General features: G+C 43.5%; 1 protein-coding gene across 1 annotated transcript in view; it reads right to left on the bottom strand.

The window, feature by feature from the left end:
• The window catches only part of DCC (DCC netrin 1 receptor), a 980,448-nt gene that overhangs the window by 967,383 nt on the left and 1,269 nt on the right, over positions 1-11,796 (bottom strand). The window lies entirely within an intron of this gene.

The raw sequence follows: 11,796 nt of genomic DNA, 5'->3' as shown, positions 1-11,796 counted from the left end.
GGCCAGATTATTATGACCACCCCATCAGTACTTCATTGACACTTCCAAAAATACTGAATATTGAAAACTTCCTAAGTAAATACACTCAAGGTTTTATTATTAATATTATTTGCATAACTAATTCACTTCATTGTACTGATGGGGTGGTCATAGTAATCTGGCCACTCAGTGTACAGTCATTGGTTGATTCCTATATGAACCCTGACCAGGGATTGAACTCACAATCTTGGCACATAGGAATGATGCTCTAACCAATTGAGCTCCCTGACCAGGGACAATTTTCTTAAATATTTAAATGATTCTGCTGAGATTAGAAAAAGGACTTTGTCTTGAACTCATTTTAGTTCATTCAAACAATATTTAGAGTATGTTTCCCTTATCTCCAAGGGATATGATCCAAGACCCCCAGTGGACGCCTAAAATCCTGGATAGTATCAAATCCTATACATGCTATGTTTTTCCCCCCATACATACATTCCTTTTCAGTGAAGGGAAGCACTTTATAGCTTCTCCTTGGCATGTATGAATAGCCAGCATCACTACTCTGGTGCTTTGGGACTATTAAGTAAAGTAAGGGTTACTTGAACACAGCACTGTGATACCAGGACAATCAATTTGACAGCCAAGACAGCCACTAAGTGACTAAGGAGCAGGGAGCATCCATAGCCTGGACACAAAGGACAAAGAAATGAGTCATGTCCCAGGAGGGATGAAGCAGGACAGGATGAGATTCCATCAGGCATGCAATTTCAAATTTATGACTTGTTTATTTCCAGAATTTTCCAATTAATATTTCTGGGCCACAACTGATATCAGGTAACTGAAACCACAGAAAGAAAACTACAGATAAAGGAGGACTTTGTACTGAGTACGAGTAGCTACTGCTTGTAAGAGAGAAACCTAACGTCTTCTCAGGCCTCAGCTGAGCTGTTATCATGCTTAGTAATACCCCTGGCCTTGTATTTGCTGATCCTCTTTGAATATTCACTGTGCTTCCTCCACTCCAGAGCCTTTGCTATCACTTTTCTTACCCAGCATTCTCTTCCTGTTCCACCCAAGCATCACAACTTTCTCAGGGAAGCCTCTTTCATCTGCTGTTATTCTCCTACAATACTTTTTTGTCTTCAAAGCTCATCTCATTTGAAATTATGGATTTAATAATATATTCATTTATTAGCATTTCCATCCCACTAGGCTCAAAGACCCATCATCATCTGAGCACAGGGTCATGAAAGGCTAGGGATGTATTTATAGCAACAGGCTGCCAGATCTGCCTGAAAAAACCCTGAATCCTCATTTGTACCATACCCATAGCTTAGGGTCAACATGATTGACAACTCTTTACACTCTCTTCTTTTTGTTATTGTTTTGTTTTGGCCAATCTAAGGATACAAGGATGAATGAATTGGCTCTGTCAGCGCATCTGGCTAACATTAATATATTAATGATCTAATGCATAAACATTGTAGTTGATATTTTTCAAAGTCGGCCCCACTTTGTAATTGCTTCTTTTTATTTAATGAGTACTTTGTTCTGTCTTGTATCCTGTTTAGCTATGTTTGTGCCTGTCACCTTGACTTGCCAGTAAGCTATTGGAGAACAGAAACACATTTAGACCTTTCATTTAATTCTTTGTAACCCACAGCAAATATTCAGTAACTATTATCTTGAATCAAATTATTAATCTTATTTGATCCTTATAATACCTCAATGATTTTGTTAGGCATTGATAGTCCTACCAGCTAAAAGAGAACACAATTTAAAAAAAAATGTCTTTATTGATTTCAGAGGGAGGAAGTGAGAGATATAGAAACATCAATGATGAGACAGAATCATTGATTGGCTGCCTCCTGCACAACCACTACTGGGAATTGAGCCCGAAACCCAGAAATCGAACCATGACCTCCTGGTTCCTGAGTCAACACTCAACCACTGAGCCACACCAGCCCAGCCATGCAAGAACACACATTTTAAGAGAGGCAAAATGGGTACCCATGAATGACTGTACAAAAGCTACAGACTATACCAAATCTACATTTTCTATAAATGATTTGGGAAAGCTCACTGAGAAGAGCACATTCAATTCGGGATCCTTGATTACCAGAAAGATATAAACAAACTAGAAGGAGATCAGGTAGGAAAAAATAAACATGATTAAGCAAGCTCCTGGAGAGCCTGAGGAAAGAATAAATTAAATATTTATAATCTTGTTAAGTAAAGACTAAGAGGGGAAGCAAGAATGACTTATGGTTGAATTTTCTAACATAGTTCAGTGCAGAAAGGCAAAGTGTCAATGAGGAGGGAAAACAGGAACCAAGAGTTGGGTGACAGGAGCAACAGGAAGAACATTTAGCACAGGACGGTCTAAGGTGAATTGTAAAATAAATTTTTAACAACAAGAACTGACACGCTGCCGAAAAGTTTCCCAAGGGAAATGGTGAACAAACCATCCCTGGAGATGTGTCAAACCAGAGAGAGAAAATAACTAAAAATGGTCCTGCAGGGAACATCTCTGCCCAGACATTAGACATGAAAGGGAAAGCTTTGCAGATTTTCTCTCTAATGTCTATTCTTCTGGGATGCCAGGAGGCTGAGAAAAGACGTGGAACAATGGATTGAGGACTGACTCTGGTGCAGGGGGTTTGCTTAGATGCCTCACCCTCGGCTCACATCTCTAATGATGAGTCGACACACGACAGAAGCCACTGCGAGCATATCTGGGGCTTTGCCTCATCCAGGGCCCTTCATTAGCCTGTCACATAGGAAGAGATGAAACAATTCTGAACCCAAACAAAAACTGAGGTGTACAAGCATGGTTGCTTGCTTGAAACCCACAGTCACATATGTAACTATGATCCAATATGTGTTTTACCATATTGGAAACATAGTCAAGTTCAAAAGGTCAGATTAGGATTTTTAACTCAGACTTAGCATCTACCATTCTAACTCTATGATTGAGTTATCTTTTAGTACCATGACATTAAGGGGATTTTTAATGTTCCTCAAATTAAGCCTGGCATCCCAGCATCTTGCTTCCCTGTAGGTAATATGCTACAAAGACATAGTAAACCTAATTGGGCAAGATACTGACAAGATAAGGGTTGCTCTAGGTATTCGATAATCTTACAGTAACTAAGGAGCTCTTTTCCAGTTTAAAATAAGTGTACATTCTGGAAAGATGCTTAGGGAAAGTCTGGCCTAAAATAAGCATGATACAGTATCAGGAGACAACTTCCTAAAAGTAAGGTACTAATAACATCTATGCCTAAAGGCAGAAGGTTGCTAAGTAGGAAAAACAGAACAACTGCTCATATCATTGATGCCTCAAAATAAATGGCTGCTCAGTTGGAGAAAAAGAATCATAGAATTAGCTTGCTGAAATCACAAAAGGCCATTAAAGTTATGGGGAAAAAATGCTCAACCTTATTAGCAATCAGGGGAAAGCAAATTAAAACCACAGTGAAGTACTAATTTATATTCACCAAACGAGAGAAAATTAAATATAAGACAACACCAAGTATTGGGGAAGACAGGGCACAAAGGGAACTTTCTCCTGGTAGGAGTATTTGTTGCTGCCTCCTAAAGGTAGAGATATGGTTTTAATGACTCAACAACTCCACTCCCATATATGTACCCTAGACAAGGTGGTGAACTTGTTCTGGAGGACATGTTCAAGAGTATTCATAGTAGCATGGCTGACAATAGCAAAATACTGAGGTCCCAAAACTCCATCAATGGTTGATTGGGTAAAGTATGACTAAGTAATATCATGAAATATTATATAGCAGAGAAAAGGACTGAAATGCAGCAATGTGCATCCTCATAGATAAATATCAAATATTTCATGTTTGGCAAAAAATACAAATCAGAGAAAAATATATATTCATTTTATAATGGTTAAGTATAAACAAAGCAAATAATATGCTAAAGATGCATATGTGTATGGCAAAACTAGAAAAAAGGCAAAGAATTAACACAAAATTAATAAAATTGCTGGTGGGTACATGGATATTTGTTTCATTATAATTGTTATTATTGTGATCCCAATGTTATCATTATTAAGTATGCCAAACACTGTAGGTCTAGTATATAGTTCATAATTTAAATAAATCATGTAATGTTGAAACTAGTAATATAAGTAAAGTCATCTAGTCCACGCTGTCATTTAACAAATAAAAATATGTTACACATTAAACAATGGCATACAAAGTAGTATCAGACTTCAGAAATGCTACAAACCAATTATTTAAAACCAGTATTTCCTCTAGTGAGGAATATGGGTCCTGATTTAGAATCTCCTCTTTTACTTTAGACACAATTTCAGCAAAGCCCAGCCTCTTAGTTCTCAGAAAATCAAAATTAGAAAAGGGAAGGACTGCTTTGTCAAAGTCACACAATAGGAGAAGTTCAAGTGGGACACAGGCGAGTAGATAACAAACCATTTATAAATCTTAAGAAAACAAAAGCAGCAGCTCATGGCCATAGAGCAAAAAAATAAACAGCCCTTTTTAATGTAATAGCTTCAGAAATTATCCTATAATATCAGATGATATAATAAATAACTGAGCTACAGCAATACCTTTGGTCTATTAAGTATATGTTAACTCAGATTTATGCAATTAAAAGGCAGCTAAGTGAGTGGATAAATATTTTTTAAATATATTTTATTGATTTCAGAGAGGAAGGGAGAGGGAGATAGAAACATCAACGGTGAGAGAGAATCACTGAGGGGCTGCCTCCTGCACGCCTCCTGGGGATCTAGCCTGCAACCCAGGCATGTGCCCTGACCTGGAATCAAACCGTGACCTCCTGGTTCATAAGTCAACACTCAACCACTGAGCCACACAGGCCAGGCTGAATAAATTTTTTTTTTACTTTTTTATTTTTGGATAAATATTTTTAAAGACTATGGAAAATCAGTAAAATCTAAAATTGCTGGTGTTTAAGAAGAAACGTTAGTTACTAAAATATTGACTTGGGTAAATAATAGCTATATTAACCGCTCAACTCTTTTTTTTTCTCTTATAAAAATGTAAAATTTAAGAACATTTTAGATACCAGAATAATGTTGGCATTGATATGCCCTCTTGCCAAATCACAATACTACACTATTGAGTCGCTGTGTCCATTAGATCCATTGTAAAGATTAAATTAACTCAGTGGAACACGTTTGTCCTAGATACTCACAAGAGTAGATTTCTGGCAAGGACCAATCTTTAAAGGATGGGCCAAGTACAAGGGTAAAGTCCCAAATTGCAATACATCCTCCTGTTTAGTCCCATCATAATAATCACAAGTGGTATCAAGGACCTTCTTCCCTTGCAGCTGTGAAATGACTGAGCAAGCCAGAAGCCACAGAATTCAATTGTGTAACACTAAGCTAAAGTACATTGCGAAATCAGAAGGAGGTTACAGGCACTGGGCTCACAAAATTTAGCAGAGAAGAGAAACTTTCCCACCCCACGTCACGTCATAAGAATAGATTTTTAAAAATATGACCAATAAATATGGAACGGTCTGTGTGTTTTCAGATTGAACTCAACCCCCTTCATCCCCGAAGAAATGAAAGCTGTGAATAATACCATTGTTTGGAACTATTTATAAAAAGCAGCATGTATTAGTATATGTCATTGGCAAATGACCCTCAATAGAAGGGGGGGGATATTAAATCATACATGTTATCATGTATTTCAAAACCATACCATTAGAGAGAGTTCAGCCATTTATAAGCCACCAAGGAAAACATATTTACTTAACAGTTGAGTTAAGGGGACCTGTTGATCATTGGTTGTTTTTTTTTTTAATCTCTGGCTAAAATTTGTCAAAGAAATTTAGAGCACTAGAGTAATTTTGATCATCAATCAGCTGTCCTATATTTCCACTTGTTAGTGCAGTGCTATGGCAGAGAAATATAAGATAAGGAATAAGTGTGGTAACCAAGCTGTGCTTTAATTTACCCGGGTGCTGCAATTTATAAAGGTGCATAGTGATTTGCATTTTATTTTTTGCTATGACCTACTTGGTAGAAGTAACATGTGACTTTTTTCTTGCACATTTTTTTTAATTGGCCTACAGGAAAAAGAAGCTGGAGTGTTCCTCCAAACTTACTGACTAGTTTATTATTTGCTTTATTTGAGATCTTGTTTGGGAGGAAAATATCCTAAATGCTTTGGGTCAGTGCCATGCATTTATAATACCACTAAGAAAAGCTCTGATCTCTGAAAAGTAGTAACTTTGACGAAAATGGAAGTTCCAACCCGGTAACAGCCTCTTGAAGAACCAGTGTGCCTCATTGGCACAACCTACTGACCTCTCGTGCTCATATCTCTTCGTAATGCCCGTGAGCTCCAGAACTTCAACACTGGCCCCGAGGCCCCCAGCTAGCATCTCCTATGGTAAGAGTATGAATGGGATGTCTTGAGAGTCCAGCTTAACTCTCCTCTAAAAGAGGCATTCATGATAATATGAAAATTTGTTTTTAAGGCAAATCTCCATGAAGTGACAAAGCATCATACAGCAAGTTCAACACCGTTCCTGTGGGTCAGGGCCCTGGAGTCACAGTGAGGAAGGCTTCCCTAGGTTGTTGCAAGGGAGGCAGTGTTGATGACATACAGTTTAGAGATGAGAGCTGCGATGCTGGAGAGACATGCTGGAGAGAAGCAAGGAGCCCGTGGCAGCCTGCAGAACAATTCACTGGGCATCGTGTTTAATTCAGTGTGTTTTAATCAAGAGTTACTAAGATCCCAGGCTATGATTCATGAAGGCATATAACTGCTGTGACCATTCAGGGAGCCCTCCAATCCTCCTCTGGATCATCATAATGAAAAAAATGAAAAAGAAAACCATGAAGGAAAAAGAAAGGACAACTCCACGTTTCCGTTGTATGAATTGGAAATGTGCATAGTGTTCATCACTTCTCTTTAGGGATTGCAGCACGTTTCCAGAACCAAGTGACTTTTTATCTTTAGTTAATTAATCAAGTAATCCTCAGTGGGCTCATGTCATTATTCTTTCTACTCGGGCAAGAGGAAGACTTCCAGAAATTTACATAATACAGTTCATCTAAGAGATTATCATCTGAGGTAGATAATCAAAAATTTATCATTGGAGCTGGTAGCTGTGTATCAAATCCAAAACAGAGCAATGCATTCCTAATGGGGTGCCAGGTTCTGAGAGCGTACAGGCCATAGCCACGTAAAGTGGGGAGACCTATCGCCAGCCAAGAAGAGCTCCCTCACTGGTGAAATCCCAGTGGTTTCCAGGAGTCTCTGTGTGAATAGCACTATCTTAACTCACTCCAAAGTCACACATTTGGGAGCTGGCATGGGGGTGGTGGTGGTGGTGGTGGAAATCCTCTCTTAATAAAGTACCCAAAACAATGGCAGTCTATTCTCATAAAGTTATTCTATCTGGTTTCACCTGGCCAGGCTGGTGTGGCTCAGTGACTGAGCATCCACCTATGAACCAGGAGGTCATGGTTTGATTCCCGGTCAAGCCCAGTCAAGGCACATGCACAAGTTGCAGGCTCAATCCCCAGTGTGGGGTGTGCAGGAGGCAGCTGATCAATGATTCTCTCACATCACTGATGTTTCTATCTCTCGCTCCCTCTCCCTTCCTCTCTGAAATCAATAAAAATATATTTTAAAAAAGAAGTTTCACCTGTAAAGTTTAGGATGGCAAATTCTCCAAACAGAGTCTTTGCTTTAAAATGTAACCTTAGGGCCCAGTCTTTTATGGAAAGAAATACTCTGTTCAGAAACTTCAGCACTGCCTGTGAACATGCAACACCACCTAAGGATAAGTGGGTATGTGTGTGTGGTAGTGGTGGTGGTGGGGGGGGGAGGGTCAAGATTTAAATCAGGGCTTGTTTCCAAAGGAGGGAGATGGAGACGGTACCAGATGACCCCACTGCGTGCAGCAGAAATACTCCAGGAGCAAATCACATGCCTTTGAAGACTCTCAGACTACTGGGAGCACCAAAAAAGAAAGGAATCCAGACAGAGAGAAATGTTTCCTCTCCTTGAGTATGTTTTTGAGGGTAACTAGAGTGTTGGAATTCCCTTCGAGTACTAGGGATCCCTTCCCTCTCCAGAAACAAATAAAAATAACCCCTTCTACCCCTAAATCACTTCCCCAGCCTCTTGCCAAGCTTCCCATTGGCTGAGAAAAAGCATCCTCTAGCCTACAAATACCCTGTGCTCTGGGAGAAACTTCCAGCAGGGCTTCCCTGGGGAATGCAGACCAGGGCAAAGCTCTTCCTCTTCAGCAGAAACAAGAAGAAAGTTTGCTGAGAGGTTCACTTGCCAGGGAATAAATGTAAGTCACACATGCTGAGAAGTTGTAAATCTCTCCCCAGAAAAAAATGCCTATGGGCGGCTCAAGCCAGCCCAGCTTTTAAGAGCATTAAAGCAAACGCGCTAAGCCTAATACATTCACATATCACACATGTGGTGACTGTTTCCCATGCTTCATAACTCAGAGGGCAACTGCTGCTGTGTGGGAAATGGATGCTGGACAGGCGGCTGGTGATTTATGCAGCAGCACTCACAAAGGAGTGGACAGCCAGCCTGCCTGGGAGCCCCGGGTCCTGCCATGCTCCCCTCAACAGCAAGACCGGGTGGGAGCATGATCCAGTGTGTTTGGGGGAGTGAGAAGGGGACAGGGAAGGCAGCAAGCCTCATGTCACCATGTCTGGGCTACATACACTCTCATAGCATTTTTTCCCAATAGAATGTAATGCAAACGTATGTATGAAGAATTAATTAATTCACACGTATACCTGCTGTTTCATTCAGTTACATCTCACATCTAAAACTTTCATTTCATCTGAGATCCTGGGACTCGGTGTCTTTGTTTGTTGCTCAAGTGAAATACATGAGGAGATGGCATCTTACAAAAGCCAACTAAAAAGCCACCATCCCCTGCCCCCTTCCAGCATCAGGTCTGACACAGTTCAGGGGTGCCATTTGTGAGGCCATTACAGTTTCATAACCATGGACAGCAGCTTCGGACATGAAGGGGAAATGCGAAACTACCCAGAGTGACTGCTCCTCTCCACAATCCTTTGTTAACCAACAGCAAAGTCTTTAAAACACCTCGCTGAATGGGAATTCCCCTGCCAGTAGACACTGGGCCTTAGTAAGGGCACCTCCTACTGGCCCTTTTGGGAGCGAACTCTGCTTTCTTCAGCACCAGTTCCCTGCCATGGACTGGAAATGCAGAAGCAGTAACTAAGAAAAAAAGGGGAAGCAGATAAATGAGCAAAAGACCGGAGCGATTTGAATGAACAATATCTCAAAGCTGCACCCTTCACTTTCCTGGGACCTGTGCAAACTACGTCATAATTCATTTGCAAATAACAGGAAGGCATTTAGAAGTACAGGCAAGCTTAACGATTTAGATCCACAAGCCTTTCCACAGGCAGGTATGTAGAGTTTTGTCAGCCTTTTCAAATACAGGCATGCCTGGGGTGCCATTTGTGAGGCCATTACAGTTTCATAACCATGGACAGCAGCTTCGGACATGACCGGGGAAATGCGAAACTACCCAGAGTGACTGCTCCTCTCCACAATCCTTTGTTAACCAACAGCAAAGTCTTTAAAACACCTCGCTGAATGGGAATTCCCCTGCCAGTAGACACTGGGCCTTAGTAAGGGCACCTCCTACTGGCCCTTTCGAGAGGGAACTCTGCTTTCTTCAGCACCAGTTCCCTGCCATGGACTTGAAATGCAGAAGCAGTTACTAAGAAAAAGAGGGGAAGCAGATAAATGAGCAAAAGATCGGAGCGATTTGAATGAACGATATCTCAAAGCTGCACCCTTCACTTTCCTGGGAACTGTGCAAACTACATCATAATTCATTTGCAAATAACAGGAAGGAATTTAAAAGTACAGGCAAGCTTAACGATTTAGATCCACAAGCCTTTCCACAGGCAGGTATGTAGAGTTTTGTCAGCCTTTTCAAATACAGGCATGCCTGCTGAAGAAGAAATGAAAATAAAGCAGTTATATATGGCCTTCACTCTATAGACGAGGAACTTCCGTGAGAAGAGGGGTGTTTAACTAATTTAGATATTAGTAAATCATATATAAATGTCTCATTTAACTCCACCCTTCCCCTGACAGTCACTTGGGAAATTGCTTTAAAATATTTTAGTGTAAATGACACCACATCATTGTCTGTTCTTGCACACCTTGCCTAGTGCGATATTTTCAGCCAATCATCTCTGGCCAAGCCTGGCAGACTTTTCACGGAGCCAGGGATGCCCCCTCTGAGCTTCCCCTCCCCTCCCTGGCCGTCTCCCAAACTGCCCAAGAAAGCGCAAGCCAGTCTCCTGGGCTGGAGGAGGGTGCTGTTCTCCGCAGCAGCCAGTGTCTGCTGGTGCTGAGGAGGGGGTTTGAAAAGGACACCTACTCATTACTTCGGGGATGACCCCCCCAACCCACCTTCCAAAGGAGTAATTGCTGAGGACAAAGCTCTGGGAGAGAGGAGCGGGGGGAGGGAGCAGCCCAGAGGGAGAGATGGAGCCTGGCAGGCTGCTGGGAGCTGGGATTCAGTAGGCGCACTGAGCGTGAGCACACACACACACACACACACACACACACACTGTAGCACACGCACAAGCAAGCTCGCTGCTCTCGCTCTGACCACAGGACGGAGAGGAGTGAGGGGAGGTGTGGACGGTCAGCCCCCGCTGCTCCTGTGTGGCCTCCCCAGGGTTAGGGAGGCTCCAGGGGGCTCCGCTTCCCGGTCTGAGTCCCCCGCCTGCGAGAGGCTCCTTCTCCGCTCGCATCCGCAGCCCCGGGCCGGCCGCCTTGAGCAGGAACAAGAAAGCGCAGCTCGGGCTCAGGGCAGCTGGGTGCTGGGCCATCCCCTTCGATTTCCTGGGCGCCGGTTGGGACGCTCCTACCCCAACGCCTGGCTCCTGCCAGCCGCTCTCCCCAACCCCCCTATTTGGGGAAAGGTCTTTTGCAGGGGATTGGAATACTCAGCCGGCTCTTCCCCACTCCTTCCCCGCCAGGCCCGCCCCCTGCACCTCAGTGCCCATCTACAGGGTGCGGAGGCCCAGCCGAACCAGTGGACATGGACATGCGTCCTTCTGCTCTTTCACACATTCTCTGTGGCCTTGAAGCCCGGCTCCGGACTGGGAGTCTGCAGCAGCCCGAGCATCTCTCAGACCCTCTTTCTCCCGCTCTCTCCCATCCGGTCCCCAAACAGTTGTGCCATTTGTAATTACAAACTGCGCTTGCCAAGCGCCAGCTCCAAGGGGCTGGTGCCCCGGAGGAGCAGGCATCCGAGTTTGGAAGTGTCCTGGAGACATCGGGGGCTTCGCTGGGAAACGAAACCCACCTTCAAACACATGAAACACGCCTCCTGCCTCCTACAACTCTGTGCCTCTTGTAGGCACCGCGGTCCCCTCCTCGGAGGGACCAGACACGGGAGCCCGCCGTCCCTTTCCTGATTCTGTCACCAAACGGAGGCGCATAGAACCACCAGCGGCTCAGCCCACCACCTACAGTCCGCGCAGCCCCCTCAGCCCCCTGGGCGACCCGCTCCGCTGGGCCCCGCTGCCCCAGTTCCCCTCCTTCGTGGGTTTCCACGGGTCTCCCAGGCTTTACGACTCCAACCGGAGCTTTTCAGCCACGACCCCATCACCGCCTCCTCCCTGCCCCGGCTGGCCAGCTCCAAGCCAAGGCGAGTATTGGCAAAAGCCCAGAAGCCAGAAGATCAGATTTAAAACCAGCGATGGGGCGCCCCTCTCCCCAGCCGCCAACCACCTCGCCCCCAAACGAAACA

This window comes from Myotis brandtii, unplaced genomic scaffold (assembly GCF_000412655.1).
Source record: "Myotis brandtii unplaced genomic scaffold, ASM41265v1 scaffold200, whole genome shotgun sequence".
Lineage (NCBI taxonomy): Eukaryota > Metazoa > Chordata > Mammalia > Chiroptera > Vespertilionidae > Myotis > Myotis brandtii.
The sequence above is the reverse complement of the archived record's forward strand: the minus strand, read 5'-3'. Positions and strand labels throughout refer to the sequence as shown.